We start from the raw sequence: 17,153 nt of genomic DNA, 5'->3' as shown, positions 1-17,153 counted from the left end.
GGCACTCACTTGTGAGAACTCCCCGGTACTGCTTTTGGGGTGACTCCAGTCACCAGTTGGGTAAGACAAAACAATAAATGTGTGAATACATGAATGCACATGACCTCCTCTTACTTCAATTTCTCCTCTTTATGTCATATTTTTCTATCCCGTTATTTCTCTGTGCTTCTGTTTGGGTGATTGCCTTAGTTCTTGCTTCCAGTTCACTTGCTCGCTTCAGAAGTCTAATCTGCTATTTAACATGTCCCTTTGAGTTGTTAATGTCAACAAATATATTCTTAATCTCTACACTTTCTTTCTGGTTCTTTTACAAATAAACCTGGTCTTTTTTAATGACAAAATATTCTTCTGTTTTATTCCTTCCTTTATGTCTCTGACATTTAAGAGATACTTGCATTAGGCCAAATGTTTATATTCCCCCACCACAAAAAAAATTCATATGTTGAAATCCTAATCCCCAACATGATGGCATTTGGTAGATTCACGTCTTTATAAAAGAGCCCAGAGAGCTCCCTCACCCTTTTCGTCATGAGAGTACATAGCAAGAAGACTGTCCTCTATGAACCAGAAAGAGCACCCTCATCAGAAACCAAATCAGTGGGCCACTTGATCTTGGACTTCCAGCCTCCAGAACTGTGAGAAATAAATGTCTGTTGTTTGTAAGCCACCCAGTCTATGGTATTGTGTCATAGCAGCCCAAACACACCAAGACAATACTTATTTCATAGCCTCATTCAGAGTTTTTAAATTAACCCAGTTCTTGGATTGCTGATTTCCCCATTTATTTTATCTTCAGGTTTCCCTTCAGGGTAATTCATTCGGTTCTTAGTTTTGTATTAAGAGTTCATCTTTAGCAGGGCTGGTTATCCGACCACACACTTGTGTACCTAAATCGTAGAAACAGCCCAACATGGCACTTTGTTTCCGGTGAAATTCTAAGGATTCCATTGTCCTGGACCAGATTTCATGGTAATTTCTTAGAATGAGATTTCTATATCTCCCAGATCCTACATCTACTCATGGTAAATGCCTGCAAAACACATTTTTCCCACCCACAGCCATAGACCAACTACAAATTTCCTTCCTCCTCTTCATAACAATTGTCAGTATTTTCCATAGTCCCTTCCTAACGGATGAGGCACCCCTTCTCCTAGGCTCCAGGTATTATTGACAAGCCTGTGTCACAGAATTACCACATAAAATACAGGAAGTCCAGTTAAATTTGAATTCCAGATAAACAACTTTTTTTTTTTAACCATAAATATGTTCCTTTCAACTTGTAGGACATACTTACCCTAAAAAATGATTCATCATTTATCTGAAATTCTAATTTAACCAGCCACCTTGTATTTTAATTTGCTAAATCTGACAATTCTAGTCATAGTGTCCTGCCTAAACTTCGCCTGAGGCCCCATGTCCTATCTCCAGATGGGCCTCCACACCCAAGACTCCGGATCCTGGGACCTATGTGCCTTTCTAGCAACATCAGCCACAGTTATTACTCTGGCTCTGAGTTTTCTTTTCACATTGAGAACTAGAAGATTTCCCTTACTTTTTTCAATACTGGTTGTAATGGATGGGTGTGGTGGCTCATGCCTGTAATCCCTGCAATTTGGGAAGCAAGGTGGGTGGATCTCTTGAGCTCAGGAGTTTGAGACCAGCCTGGGCAACATGATGAAACCCAATCTCTACCAAAAATACAAAAAATTAGCCAGGCATGGTGGCATGCACCTGTGGCCCCAGCTATTTGGGAGGCTGAGGTGGGAAGATTGCTTGAGCCCAGGAGGCGGAGGTTGTGGTGAGCTGAGATTTCACCACTGCACTCCAGCCTGAGTGACACAGTGAGACCTCATCTCAAATAAAAAACAAACAAACAACAACAACAACAAAAACCATGGTTGTATATTTTAAATTGCTGCCACATATCATCTAGATTTTCTATGTGATAGTAGTGGGAGAGAAGGCTTCTCCATGTCAGCTAGTCTGCCATGTTGTCAGAAATATTTTAATTACTTCACACCTGCCATCATCCTCCACGTGAGCACTGTACTATGCCATGAAAAAAACTGAAGCACAGAGTGGTGAATTCATCCAAATTAGTTGGAGACAAGGGAATGTCCAGGAACAAGTTCTCCTGACTTGTACTTCAGGGATGCCGCCCAGCTCATTCTTTCTACAGGACGGGTTCTCCAAAGAAAGGCAAACAGTTCCCAGTTTTGGCTAAGGTTGGACTTCCCAAAAACCTGGGTATTCAAGGATTTTCTTTATATTTTTTGGGCACAGGAAGGAAGTAAAATTCTGACTTGCTATGTTTTACCGGGCCAAGTCATAGATGAAAGGCTAGGTGATGAGGTTAAAATAGAAAATTATTAACTAGAAAGGGTTGAAACGTCTATTTTAAAACCTTAAATTAGTCAAAACCTAGGGAATGGAAGACATAGAGTCATAGGATGAGAAAATAATGTGGTTTTGTATTGAAATGTTTCAGAGAAAGGCCCCTTTCAAAACAGTTCTAAATAAAGTTCTTGGAACAGAAGAAAACTATTTTGTTTTCACTTTAGACATGGAAAATCCCTTGGACCAGAAATTCCAAAATCCTCTCTACATATTTTCTGATTTTTTTCAATAATTCCACATCCTCTGCATGGTTTCCAGGCAGAGCCTAATTTGGCCTTGATCCTGCATGCACCAAAGATCTCCAATTCCAGCCTTTGACATAATGTCACCATGAAGTTTTACTTTCTGTACCTGTATACTGTGTGTTAAAGGCATCAGTTTGTTCAAGATAAACATTTAAAATCATCACAATTTTTGAAACTCTGTTTCAGCACATCTACACTTACTTCTACATTTTTCTTATTTTTATTTTTAGTATTCCAGACGTCTTAAAAATTAATCCATGCCCTGGGCTTTCCACCCACTCTGGCAGGCTCTGCTGCTAAAAATTCACGTTGTAAAAGCCTTAAAGAGTATGTGTCCCTCCCAAACAGCTCCCACATGAATATGAGTTTAAGGAAAGAAGGTATACATTTTGCTAATATAAATCATTTATAATTCAAAAGAAAAAGGAATAATACTTCTCGTGTTTGTCTCTGGTCCCAGAACTTACTTGTCCCACAAGACCTTTGGCTCTAGAGATGGCAATCTAAATTATGACAATCACAACTTTCAAAGCAAATTAAACCAGAGAACTGTAGAATTTTAATATATGTCTTATTACAAAATAAACCATGTAACTTGGAAAATATTTGGAAATTTCAAAAAAGCATAAAGAAGTGGAAATCACGTATCACCTCACCACTCAAATATGTTTCTGTGAATAAAACATGTTTTTATAAATAAAACACATTTTAACAAAATGGAATCATACTCTTCAAGTTTTCAAATTTGCTTTTTTCACTTATCTATACATTGTGAACATTTCCCACAGTATTATCTATTTTTACAGTAACACTTTAGTGACTATACATTCCATTTTATAAATATGTGTTTATTTCATCAGTCCTCTCTTTGGGGGCATTTAAATTGTTCCCAGTTTATCCTAATGCTGTGATAATTATCATTGTAGTAAAGTTATTCTTGCAGTCAGCTATGATTATTACGTTCTTAGGATAAATTCCCAGAAGTGAAACTGATTGGTTGAACAATATGCACATTGTCAAAATTTTAGGTACACATTGCCAAGTTACCTTGTAAAAGGTTCATCAATCCCACCAGTAGTGTATGAGAGTACCTATTTACTATTAGCTTTGAGGAATTTTGTATAAACAAGTGATCATCAATAATGCAAAAGTATTTTTCATTTATGAAAAGGATTTACAACATGGCTCCTTTAAACAGTGAGCTTCCTGGTACATTGAAAACATTATTCAATTTAAAATATGATTTTAAGTTTCTGTAGAAATTATCTATAACACAACTAATAAAGAAAATAAGGTATTTCTCTATTTGATTTTTTTAAATGGAGAATGCTACCTTTCAAAGGACTCTCTTTCTGTGTTCATCCAGCCTGAGAAGAGATACCACAGTTCAGCACCATTATTCTGCTCATAATCCATCTTCTATTTCATATTCCATTTCCCGTCATGCACTGGATAAACACGGCAGCACTGACATGATGAGAAGCCTTCCCTGAAGACTGCAGCCCACACTCATCTATCCCTTCACTGAACTCCTATTATACTTATTGTCTGTACCACACAATTAGCACTTTATTATATACTGTCTTGTTCTCTAATTGTCTGTACCACACAATTTAGCACTTTATTACATTCTGTCAGATTCTGTAATTGTGTCATTTATTTTTATCGTATCTCTCCAACTAGATTACAAGCACCAGGGTGGCAGGGACGCTGTCTGGTCCTGCTTTGTCATTCCACATGGTACCAAACACTGTGTCAAGCACACCAAGGTAGGCCTTCAATACATGCTGGAGAGTTTATGGGTTGATGGTGGGTGAGTGAGTTGGGAGATTTGTTGGCGGACTTTCTGGTGGGCTTTAAGTAGGCTGAGTTATCTGGAAGGTAGAGTAGGAAATATTAATTGATAAGGTACTGTGTAATAGAAAATTCAGGCACCACGGTCATTCCACCTACTGTCCATCTGTCCAACCTGCTTTGTTGCCTAGTAAGTCATTTGGTTCTCTCCACTTAAATTTTTCTGTATATAGTCATGCATAACTTACAACAGGGATACATTATGAAAAACACGTCATTAGGCAGTTTCATTGTTGTGTGACCATCATAGAGTGTGCCTACACAAATGTAGACACTATAGCCTACTGCAAATCTGGGCTCTATGGTGTATAGCCTGTTGCTCCTGGGCTACAAACATGTACAGCATGCTACTATACTGACTACTGTGGGTGATTATAACACAATGGTATTTGTTTATCTAAACATAGAAAAGGTAGAGTAAAAAGACAATACAAAAAACTTAAAATAGTACACTTGCATATGGCACTTACAATGACTGAAGCTTGTAGGACTGGAAGTTGCTCTGGGTGAGTCAGTGAGTGAGTGGTGAGTGAACGTGAAGGCCTACAACAATACCGCACACCACTGCAGACCTTATAAACATTGTACACATAGGATGTACTTCATTATTTTAGAAAAATATTTCTTCAGTGATAAACTTAGCAAACTGTAACTTTTTTACTTTATAAACTTTTCAATTTTTAAAAACGTTTTGACTCTTTTGAAATAACACTTCACTTAAAACACAAACATTGTGTAGTCGTACAAAAATATTTTCTTTCTTTATATCCTTATTCTATAAGCATTTTCGTATTTCATTTATTTGTTTATTTTACTTTTTGAACATTTTTGTTAAAAACAAAGTCACCCAAACACACCTTAGCCTAGACCTGCACAGGTCAGGATCATCAATACCACTGTCTTCCACTTCCACATCTTGTCCCACTGGAAGGTCTTCAGCAGCAAGAGCACACACGGAGCTGTCATCTCCTATGACGACAATGCTTCTTCTGGAATACCTGCCAAAGGACCTGCCTGAGGTGCTTTCACAGTTAAGTTTTAAAAATATAAGTAGAAGCAGTACCCTCTAAAATAACAATTAAAAGTATAGTAAACACATAAGGAACACTTATTACCATTATAAAGTATTATGTACTGTACATAATGCATGTGCTATACTTTCATAAGGCTGGCAGTGTGGTAGGTTTGTTTACACCAGCATCACCACACCCACGAGTCTGTGCTATGTGACAAAAGCTATGTTATTAGGCAATGGGGATTTTTCAGGTCCATTATAATCTTACAGGACCACCACCATATATGCAGCCCATTATTGACCAAAACGTCCTTATGGGGTGCATAACTGTTATGTAGAACAGAGAAACCAGAACAAGTGACCAGGCAATATCGTTTTAAAAATTGCTGGAAATCACATTATTCCTCTGATGATTTTACACTATAACATTCTCTAATTGGGGAGGCACTGCTGTGTAGAGGAAAGCAGCCATGCTTTGGAATTAGAGAGACTCCTTACCAGCTGTGTGATGTTTAACAAATGTTTAACACCTCTCTCCCTCTCTCTCTGCTTCCTCATCTCTGAAATTCTTGTGATTATGATTATTTGTGATACTGCCACTGAGTATCTGTAAGTCTGCTAGAGTATTCTTATTTTTCCCAATTTCTGCAACTATCATGACTTGAAGGAAGTGTTAAGTATATTATTACCATAATAAATATAATTAATACCTCTGTTTGTCTCACACACTACTTGAACAGTTTCTGCCTAGGCTGTGATTAATGGGTTTGCTTCTCAGTATGTGTAGAGAATAAAGCCAGATAAAGTTACATAAGTTATCTTTTTTCCTGATTGAAGTCATTTACATATCATGGTCTATCACATGACATCAGATTATGTCCAGTAAATAATAACAGAAGAAATGCCCAATATTCAGCATTAACAAATTTGTGCCTCAATCTGTCACGTTCACCTCTGCTACAAAAACTTAGGTGAACCGAGCATGGAGTTAATTATATTTCTCTGAATTTGGAATGATAAAAATAAAATGTCCTGTCCCTGTGTGTCATCTGCTTTCCCCTGTCTAATCAATATGTTTTGCCATGTTCTATCCTTTTGTGTTTTTGACCTTGTTTTTTTCAACTGGCAGGTACACAATAAAATGTAACTAGTCACCTGGCTCTTCAACATGTTATTCTTTCAAAACAAGGTCAATGAAACCTCCCCCAAAAGTGCTATCCTAACCCTGGGTCTTCTCCAACCCTGAGGGTCCAAGGAGTCGAGAGAGCTGTGAGTGGCTGCTCTAGAAGAAAGTGGGTCCTCTTCAAGAAGAGCTTCTCTCCCTCTGCATGTGTTGGCAAAGATGGGCTGCTTCTTTTGGCATATCTCCGCTAATTGGGCTGTGTTCATTTATTCTTTCAAAAATATTTACCAAGGTCAGCTGTGTAACAGGCAGGGGACTGCATGCTGGAGATACAAAAATGAGCACCACACAGTTAGGAGCTCACTTTCAAGGAAGCCACAGTCTAACGGGGGAAGCAGACATGTCTGCAGACAAGTGCCACACAGTAAGATAGGCATTAACAGAATACGCATGGCCAGGCTATCAGCTTGAGCCCAGTAGTGCCCACCACAAACAGTCAACTTGGGCTGATAAATCTAAGGGAGCAGTTGACCTGGCTGTAGGTGCTGATTAGCCTGAAGCGAAGGTGACTGCCGGAAAATGGTCTCGTGGTATCTTAGAGTGGAGAAAGGAGAGTGGGAAAGGACAGCCTTGGGATGGGGGTGGGGTGACTTTGGTTCCCTGTACTTGCTCCATAGACTCACGCCTGACCTCTACAGAGAGAGAACCTGCAGGTAGAGAGGGAAGGGGCTCAAGTGAGACAATGAATACATGTCATGCTCTTTGGGGGCCCAAGTGAAAAAATGTGAGGCAAAGTGGAAGAGAAGAGGCTTCGTTCCACAACTTAGGAACAGTGCGGTTGATGGCCTTTGGGGCCCAGGGAGAAAGCAACTTTGACTGAGATGAGTCACTGCCTCCCAGTGGCCTCGTGGCAGGAGGGGGTCAACAAGAAGCTCAAAGTGGAAGAACAGGCAAGAGAGGAAGCACATTGCAGGGATCACCATATCCTGCCTCCCAGTAATAATGGGAAGGTGGAAGGGAGCAGTGTGTCCGCATTAGGCAGGTGGAGGCTCAAGCCATGTAAGTGTTACCACTAATATAAGAACTATTCTCATTAGGGCTGGTGTGTATAGGACACCTAATTCTCCATATGCACAAAAGTTGTGGGAACGCAAAAAAAAAAAAAAAAAAAAAGCACTTATTTTCTGATCATAAGATTAGGCAGTGTGATGCCGTGATGCCTATACTGGTTAATAATGGAATTGGAATTGAGGTCTGGTAGGTGGAGAGACAAGAGGCTCAAGATAAGCAATGAAAGGAGACTCAGACACCAGTGTTGGGGTTGGGGAGAACTGAGAGATTATGAGAGGGAGTTCAGCCAGGTCTTCCCTTCCCCTCAAACAGAGGGGCTTAAGAAGCTTAAGGAGAGCTCTCCGTGGAGGATTCAGCAAAATGGAACTAAAGGAAATGGCCTTGAGGCTAGAGACAGGTTGGAGGCAAATAACTAGACAGAAATGTCCACAAACAAATTCTAAAAGTAAGACTTATCTCCTAAGCTAAACAAAATGAAAATCTACCTATGTGCACATAAATAGGATTCAAACAAAAAATAACCTTTCAAACAGCACTAAAGGGCATATTGAAAAATAAGTCCCTCCTGCCCTCAGCCCCCTTCCCCAGAGAAGCAGTTGGTGGCTGCCTGGCATGGCCTTGGAGTGCTGCCCCCCAGAGTCTAGATCCATTATTACATAGATGTTAGGGGACCTCCAGAATCCCTTGAGCTCTAAAACCAGCACCCACTTCTGTGTCAGTGCTGAACCAGTTGTTAAATATTTTGAACATCACTGCTATCCTTGTAGAAATATGTGCACATATACAAGTATATCCCTACATACACCTCTGTTTCCATTTTCATACAAATGGAAGAACTGAGTAAATAGCATTCCACATTTTGCCTTTTTTTGTGCCTACTTGGTCCATCTTTAAATGCATGAATATACATTGTATATTTTTCTTTCAGAAATAACAGAATTTAGGTTACAGAGATAACAGAATACCTAAAACTGAGAAATGGAGCACAGGAGTAACGCAAGAGACTTTGGAATAACCTCTGGGAGCTTTTCATTAGGCGCCAGTGACCCAGGCGACTGCGGAAACCACTCTGAAAGATGGAATCTGCGTGTGCTAGTCCAGGCTAACAGCACCCTGCAGGCTTAGGCACAAGGAAAAAGGAGGAACAAGATCAGTCACATTTGCCCAGGAGGGATCTAAGCTTCCTAGAGCCCTGACTCTTAGTACCTAAATACAGCAGTTACCGAGAATGAAACCAGCCTCGGGTGGCACCAAGTTACATTTCAAATGTCACACTCTGAACTTTTTCCAGGGAGTTTTTCCTTCATTCAAAAGAGACTAAACACCTAAAATTTGTTTCTCCTAATTGTCCCATTTTTACCTCAAATGCCGAAGGAAACATAGAGTTTTATTCATGAGAGAGAAAATACTTATAAACTAAACTTGAACCAGATTTTAAAGTATATTCTACATATTGGAAAGCCAAGAGCACTAGATGTACTCTTCTTACAGGTATGTTTATTTTAAAAACCCAAAGAACCAGGCGGGCGCGGTGGCTCACGCCTATAATCTCAGCACCTTGAGAGGCCGAGGTGGATGGATCACGAGGTCAGGAGATCGAGACCATCTTGACCAACATGGTGAAATCCCATCTCTACTAAAATACAAAAAAAAAAAAATTAGCCAGGCATGGCGGTGGTGCACTCCTGTAGTCCCAGTTACTTGGGAGGCTGAGGCAGGGGAATCGCTTGAACCCAGGAGGCGGAGGTTGCAGTGAGCCGAGATCACACCACTGCACTCCAGCCTGGCGACACAGCGAGACTATGTCAAAAACAAACACAAAAACAAAGCCAGTATGGGACAGGAGGCAGGAGTGTTAATTTTCCATGTCTCATTTCTATGTATCTATACAACATATTTTCATTATTTTAATATAAATGAGAGAGAGGCAGAGATTGAAGGAGAACATTTAAAATTGAGGGTGTAAACTGCATAGGAGGAGGACACAGAATGGGAGCAGAAAACTATTATCGAATACTTTTGTTATTCCCTGATGTCCCCAGAAATTTTCAGTCTAGATGAAGAGTCATAAAGGAGCAATTTCTGCTGATAGACTGTCACCTAGTGGTGAGTTTTTACCTTATTCATAATATAAGTAGCTGCTGAGCTTTGGAATGTTTTTAGAAAACATGCTCATTACTCTTTAAGATCTCCGGGGAACCTTTTACAATACTGTCACAAGCAGAATGTAACTCACTTTTGTGCTTCCCAAAGGTCTAATGTCCTTGTAGGCAATAGCTAAAACAGGTTGCACATCCTTCAAAAGGAAGTTTTGCCTCTGTAATTATTTGAATATTGTCAAAGAAGCCCTGTAGGCAAAATTAATATTCGTAACTTTCTCTTCTGTTTACAACTCATAGCACCCTCAGTGTTCTCCTTGCTAATGGCCAAACTAGGCCCATATTTTCAAAAGTTTTCTCCATTTTTAGGTGGTGACAAAAGAGTATATGTAACCCACTGGCCACATTGGCCTAGAGATGATTCAGGACAAGGAAGTCACAAACTCAGCAAGACACAAAACAAGACAATGTTCCCCAGATATAATCTACGCCAGGAATCCATCCTGCTTGGTCACAAAGAGGCATTACGGTCCTCTTTGTCCAGTCCTTACTCTCTGTGTGACACCAGACCTCTTGGCCAAGAGGGTTCCCACTGTTGCCTTAACTAGGTCAACAGGGAGGCACCCTGCTCCCATCAGTGATAAAGTCTATGTTCAGGCCACAGAGCCAGCACATAGCTCTCAGTTATCAACATCCATTCTGTATACCATACTATTTCAACCATTTATGCAGTATAGGCACTGTATGTGTCACATGAAACAGAACAGACAGACCACATCCGCACCAAGAAGTTGTGATCAGAAGGGAAAGCACTGGGTGTTATGAGGAGAGGTTGTCACCTACATTGGGAAGATCTGAGTGAGGTCCCTCTTAGGAAGGTTGCATCTGAGTAGAAGTCAGTCAGATGAAAAGCATCCTTGTCACATGTCAAAGCCCTGATCTTGGTAAGGACTTGGGGCTTCTGAGGAACTGAACAGAGGCCAGATGCTATAAACTAACTCCACAGAAATAAAGAACACCACAAAATTCCAGGAGGCTTAAAATCCGTAGTCACAATAGCAGCATTATTCATAACAGCCAAAGAGTAGAAACAATTCAAATGTCCATCAACTGATGGGTAAATAAAATGTAGTATAGTTTTTTAATGGAAAAGATAAATAAAATGTGGTATAGCCATACAATGGACATAAAAAGGAATGAAATCCTGACTCATTCCACAATATGAATGAATCTTGAAAATGTTATGTATGCTAAATGAAAGAAGCCAGACACAAAAGACCACATAGCACGGCTGGGTGAGGTGGCTCATACCTGTAATCCCACACTTTGGGAGGTCAAGGCAGGCAATCGCTTGGGCTCAGGGGTCTGAGACCAGCCTGGGTAACATAGTGAGACCTTGTATCTACAAAAAATAAACAAAAAAATTAGCCAGGTACAGCAAACACCTGTAGTCCCAGCTACTGAGTTGAGGTGGGAGGATTGCTTGAGCTTGGGAGGTCAAAAGTACAGTGAGCTGTGGTCATGCCACTGCACTCTAGCCTAGGTAACAGAGCGAGAGCCTGTCTCAAAACACACACACACACACACACACACACACACACACCATATAATTCCATTTGTATGAAATGTCCAGGACAGGCAAATCTATAGAAACAGATTAATGGCAGCCAGGCGCAGTGGCTCAACGCCTGTAATCCCAACACTTTGGGAGGCTGAGGTGGGCACATTACCTGAGGTTGGGAGTTTGAGACCAGCCTGACCAACATGGAGAAACCCCACCTCTACTAAAAATACAAAATTAGCTGGGCATGGTGGCACATCCCTGTAATCCCAGCTATTCGGGAGGCTGAGGCAGGAGAATCGCTTGAACCTGGGAGCCAGAGGTTGCAGTAAGCCAAGATGGCACCATTGCACTCCAGCCTGGGCAACCAAAAAAAAAAAGTGAAAAGAAGGAAAGAAATAGATTAGTGGCTGCTTACAGCTGGGGGTGGGGAGGGGAAATAAAAAAATGAGTGACTACTAATGGCTAGGGTTTTCTTGGAGGGAGTGATGAAAATGTTCTAAAGTTGTGACACAGGTTGCACAATTATGTGAATATACTAAAAACTACTGAACTATTATACACTTAAAATAGATGAATTGTATCATAGTGAACTATATCTCAAAAAAGCTGTTACTTAAAAATCTGGAGTCACAGATCTTAGGTTAAGAACGCCAAATATAACGCATTTTTTTTTCCTTCTAGCTCTTTCTCCTTAAGAACCCAGTAGGCATTCACTAAAGGGCTAAGCCAAAAGATAGCTGAGCATGGCCGCACTATGCTGCCCCCTCCTGGGTTCCCAAAGGTCCTCTAAAACCAAGCTTATGCACAGGACTTTTCCCTTCTCAAGAGATGTCCCTCTCCTAGTTAGCACTCACACTTAGAAGATAAACCCTAAAGGTCAAGGGTTTTTGTCCCAGGGCCAGCAATCAGTTCAACTTCTATTCATGGCCTGTTCCCTTCTCTGAAGACCTCTGAACTCTGATGAAAAAATAAACCCTACCTTTTCCATCAGCCCCATTGACACACCCATACAAGCCAGAATTTCCAGAAGTGACTCTCATACCTGGTTATGTGTTCTTCACAGTGAATGGAACAGACTCTTGCTCACCTATGGACAGACCTTTTACTGGACCACAATGGGTAACAACACTTCAAGATCCAAATTAGGTCTCCTTCCTTCATAAGTGTTCCCCAATTTAGCAGTGTTTCAGCTGTTGAAAATCCGTTTTCTCTCTTCTGGTAAGTATATCCTTACCAGAAGATAAGGGGAAATTTTCTGGGTCCCACCCCTCACCCACAGTCAGTTCAGGAGCCTGTGATGGGGGCATCACCTCCAGCTCCAAGGATAGAACAAATGACTGTTCTGACGAATTTCATTGCACCGTATCTCCCAAACACTTTCCCCTGCACTGGTGGATTTCAAATTTGAATTGTAGCAAACAAAAGTTGATGCAAAACCTGACATACATTTGTTTTAAATAAAGGAGAGTTGATGGTAGTAATATTTCCAAATCTCACCCTCTTGGCCTGCACATGGATAGACACTATGTCCTACACTGTGGGAAAAACAAGGAATAGGACATGATGCCTGCCTCCAACACCTTGCAGTGGAGTTGGGGGCAAGAAATAAAAGCACGAAAAGTAATGATGATTAAATAATACTATATAATAATAGAAGAAATCTCACAGAGCCTGTCACTTATCAGAAGAGGGTTAGAGGCCTGCAGCTCAGCACTGAGCCTTTTGATGCCTCTCTTCTAAGCCCTACTTATTGTCTGATATTTACCTTGGCTGTGACCTTCCCCAGTAAGACGTTTCTGGAACACCCTCCTGCCTCATCTCACACACACACACACACACACAGACACACACACACACCCCCCACCCCTTTCAGCCCAGATTAGAGCTCAGTGTTCCTGTAATATCTCTGTACAGGTCTATCACTGCATTTACCATATTTTAAAAGAACGATGTCTCCCCGACACTTCACAGTATAGGCTCTGAGTTTCATAAGGGCACAGAGTGGATACTCTAAGAATGCAGTGAGATTCTCCCTACTCCATGCTCCTTTCTTCCATCTTTCGTTCACGGATGTCAGCCCTACATCAGTCTGCAGGATGTTCCTGTCTGCTCCAACTCCCTCCCCCCATAAGTCTCTCACACATCTAATCCCATCTTAGCATCTGCTTCTTGGCAAACACTAACAAATTATTATAAGGAATTACCTTGCACTACCATATTTATACAAAAAAGCAGTTTGTTCATGCATTTAGAATATTGGTTTGTTGGTTGACAATGTTAAGCCTAATGACCTATACCTTTTGGGTACTGACACACTTAATTTTGCACTTATTAAAGTGTGACTTTCCAAAAACAAACAAAAAAAAACTTTCATTGTATCATTAGGATATGGTATAAGACTTGTTAACATTACAAAAAAAAAAAAAACCCAAAACCAAAAACCATGCTGTAGCCTTAGGAGAACTTGCTTCATGTATCTAAGGGTTTTTCTTTTTCTTTCCTTTTTGTATTTATTTATTTTTTTCCTGCAGGATAACATAGTGTTAAAAGCACAAGCTTCTGGACTACTTGAAATCAAACCACAGCTTAATCAGCTCTATGGCCTTTGGCAAATTACTTCAACTCTTTAAACCTGTTTCTGATCTGTAACATGGAATGATCCTTGCTCATCTGTAACATATACATTTATAAAACAGGACCCACCAATGGGGTTATTTTAGGAATTAAATTTTAAAACGGCTAGAATGGTGCAGGCTGAGTAAGAACTGAACACAGTACTTATTAGCTATTATCTCTGGTGCTCTGTGCCATGCAAGAACTATTAGAATACATTTAAAAGCATTTTGCAAACTGGAAAGCCCTTTTAACAATTTAGTTTCTCTAATGTAATAATAAGCATCAGCCATCTCCTTTTACGGAAAATTGAGGTGGAATCACATCAGCAAGAGAAGACTGAGGACTTGTCTCTGGCTCTGTTCCTGATTTATTAACACAGTACATGATCCTAGAATAACAGACTCCTGATATTCCTGAAAGTAGAGGCGGTTGGGTTAAAAATACTTTTCCCTTTCAAAACTCTTTCAAATATGCTCCAAAAGAAGCCAGAAAAGCTCCTGTATGAGTAGATAATTCACTTTAAAATTCGCTCATCAATCCTTAACACGAGAGTCTGCAGGGCTGGTGCAGCGGCGTCAGCCGGAAGAGAGCTGAACGCCGATGGGCAGTTGGGGTGTCTCCGCACGCCTCGGAAACAGCAGCCCAAACTTCACAACGCAGAACCACGAGATAGCGGGGATTGCAGAGCCCTGCGCAAAAGAAGGAAAATTAAGACGCAGCGGAGCCCAGGAGGTGTCCGCACGCGGGAAGGACTGGCCTGCAGACGAGGCAGGGAGAGGTTTGCACTCAGCGTGGCGCGAGTGAGCGGCGTGCTCTCGGGCACCTGGCTGCCAGTTCGGATGCTCGCGATCCTCGGAGAGCCGGGGAGCTGCGCCGGAGTCACTTCAGCCTACGTTGTTCAGGTGACACCGGGGAAGAGCAGACTCCAGGTGTGCAAAACGTTTCGGGGTTTCGGGGCTTCGGGGCCGGCGGTTCCGGGCGCGCCTCGCGGGCGGCGGCGCAGAACTACAACCCCCAGGCTCCCCGGCGTGGCGGCACGTGGGCCCGGGACGGGCGGCAGCGGATATAAAGCGCGGCGGCCCCTGCGGGGCGGAGCGGCGGCACGGACGGAGCTGAGGCCTGGTGGGGGGCGCGGCCCGCGACTGCGCGGGCGACGACCGACGGACGCAGACAGCCAGACAACCTGGGCGTTCCGGTGGAGGGGCGCCGGGGCCTGACTCGCGGGTGGGTGAGACGGTGATGGACTCGGAGGAAAGGGGGAAGGCAGATACGCTAGGAAACAGAGCTGGGAAAGGTGTGAATGCGAGAAGTGTCGGGATAGACCAGGGCAGAAGGACCCACTCCCCCGGATTGTTTGCAGACAGCATACCTGCCGGGTATCCGAAGGTCCTTTCCTCAAAAATAGAGTTAGCAATTGAGCGGAAGGGAGCTTAAAGTTAAATCTGATAAATCCCCCCTTCACTTTAGGAGAAATTAATGGTTTTCTGCTTTTAAAAAAAATCCCTATTTGTATTTCCTCTTCTCTGAGTACCTGTCGCTTAAGATATTCTCTGCCGGGAGGTATATTCTACCCCCACTTTCTGTCTCTTGAAAAAACAACTTTGCCATTTGAAAAATAATTTGACTTAGGCAGCTTTAATTCTTTGCACTAAGTGTTCTTATCTGTGGATGGAGGTATAAGATTTCAAGAGTAATACCCCCTCCCAATGTTTCAATAATAATATTCTAAATTCACGTTAAGCCTTAGGCTGGAGAACATTTGAACCATTCTCTTTAGCTACTAGCTCTGAAAACTTCAAAGCATAACATTCCCAAGTTTATCTAAAACTTGAATCTTAAAAATATTGGTAATTCTCTGTTACGCTTCAAAGTATAACATTCCCAAGTTTATTAAAAACTTGAATCTCAAAAATACCATTCTCTGGTAAAGACTTTTTTTTTTTGTTTTTGCTTTTGTTGTTTAAAGACAGAGTCTCACTCTTGTCGCCCAGGCTGGAGTGCAGTGGCGTGATCTCGGCTCACTGCAACCGCCACCTCCCGGGTTCATGCGATTTTCCTGCCTCAGCCTCCTGAGTAACTGGGACTACAGGCGCGCACCACCACGCCCAGCTAATTTTGTATTTTTAGTGGAGACGGGGTTTGGCCATGTTGGCCAGGCTGGTCTCGAGCTCCTGACCTCAGGTGGTCTGCCTGCCCCGGCCTCCCAAATTGCTGGGATTACAGGAGTGAGCCCTCACACCGGCCAAAGTCGTTTTTATCCCATTTCTTCTTGTAGGCATTTCACAGTTTGCAAAGGCAGCAAACTTTTACTTGTTTAGTGTATTTGCTCTGTGCAAAGAAATTTTCGAAGCTGTCATTGCCCCCAGATGGCAGACAGTCTAGGAGAGGAGCCGAAACCACCCTGCTTAATAACTCTGATGTAAGGTTTTTAATGAAAAGCCAGCGTTTGGGGGAATTCTGAGGTTTAAGAAATTATTTTCGGCTCGGGTACCAGGGAGTCCCCTGGCCTTTAAAATGAGGTTTTTTGTTTTGGTTTGGTTTTGTTTGTTTGTTTTTGTTTTTAAGCTATAGCTGCTGGAATGGATAAAGTGAGCTTTAAAAGCTGGTCAGACTGAAAAGATTGAAGTGAGGAACCAAGGCAAGCAGACAGACAGTGAAAGGTAGGTAGGAGGAACAGCAAACAGAACGCTGGGCAAGTGCAGTGCAGGCATGAAGATTTGAACAGAGACCCAGACCCCAGGGAGCTGGGTCTTTAGCCTACTAGCATTTTCTAAACAGGACAAAGACAAGACCAGGAATGCTGGTTTTAGTGGAAGATTAACCTGACAGCTGGTGTGGATTGAAGAGAAGAGGGATTAGGACAGTGATTCCTAACCCCTATCCTACACTCCCACGGACCCTGTGTTTTGAATTTTTGAACTAATCAAACTACATTTGTGGTAATTAGTTTTATTTCTTTCCATCAAAGACACACATAAAACTGCCAATTTGAGCTTCTCATGAATCTAAGAACATCAGTGTTACTGTCCTTAGTGTGAAATAAATGCAGGCAAAAGCACAAGACTATGGAGTTTTATTTAGCCCGAACAGCCTAGTAGTGTTGGATTTAGGAGATGTTTAATGCTGACTCAAGCTCTCAGGACTCTTATCACTTGAACCTTCTTGGGCC

The 17,153-nt window shown here is 41.8% G+C and overlaps 1 protein-coding gene and 2 long non-coding RNA genes across 17 annotated transcripts in view; 1 reads left to right on the top strand and 2 right to left on the bottom strand.

The window, feature by feature from the left end:
• Positions 1-1,833: 1,833 nt before the first annotated feature.
• LOC103879302 lies at positions 1,834-11,161 on the bottom strand. 2 transcript variants are annotated; one of them, XR_002518501.2, is made up of 4 exons: positions 11,116-11,161; positions 10,648-10,773; positions 5,354-8,825; positions 1,834-5,068 (listed from the first exon to the last, which is right to left on the bottom strand). It is a non-coding gene; the product is annotated as an uncharacterized LOC103879302 (long non-coding RNA). The 2 variants fall into 2 exon arrangements; XR_002518500.2 differs by lacking the exon at positions 11,116-11,161 and having other exon boundaries at positions 10,648-10,953.
• Positions 11,162-14,336: 3,175 nt separating this feature from the next.
• LOC110741735 lies at positions 14,337-15,054 on the bottom strand. The gene is made up of 2 exons (XR_002518498.2): positions 14,808-15,054; positions 14,337-14,673 (listed from the first exon to the last, which is right to left on the bottom strand). It is a non-coding gene; the product is annotated as an uncharacterized LOC110741735 (long non-coding RNA).
• NPL (N-acetylneuraminate pyruvate lyase) overlaps positions 14,799-17,153 on the top strand; it is a 45,989-nt gene continuing 43,634 nt past the window's right edge. For 4 of the 14 annotated variants that reach the window (XR_004179535.1, XM_031657871.1, XM_031657876.1 and 1 more), the window contains exon 1: positions 15,068-15,208. The gene's annotated coding sequence lies outside the window, so the exon portion shown is untranslated. Of the gene's footprint in view, positions 14,914-15,061; positions 15,209-16,549; positions 16,645-16,762; positions 16,924-17,153 lie in introns of those variants that run through there. The other 10 variants (XM_009191994.4, XM_017951520.3, XM_031657875.1 and 7 more) reach the window with 8 other exon arrangements.

The sequence above is a fragment of the Papio anubis genome, chromosome 1, assembly GCF_008728515.1.
Source record: "Papio anubis isolate 15944 chromosome 1, Panubis1.0, whole genome shotgun sequence".
In the NCBI taxonomy this organism is placed as follows: domain Eukaryota; kingdom Metazoa; phylum Chordata; class Mammalia; order Primates; family Cercopithecidae; genus Papio; species Papio anubis.
Note: the sequence above shows the minus strand (reverse complement) of the source record. Positions and strands in the feature narration are given on the sequence as shown.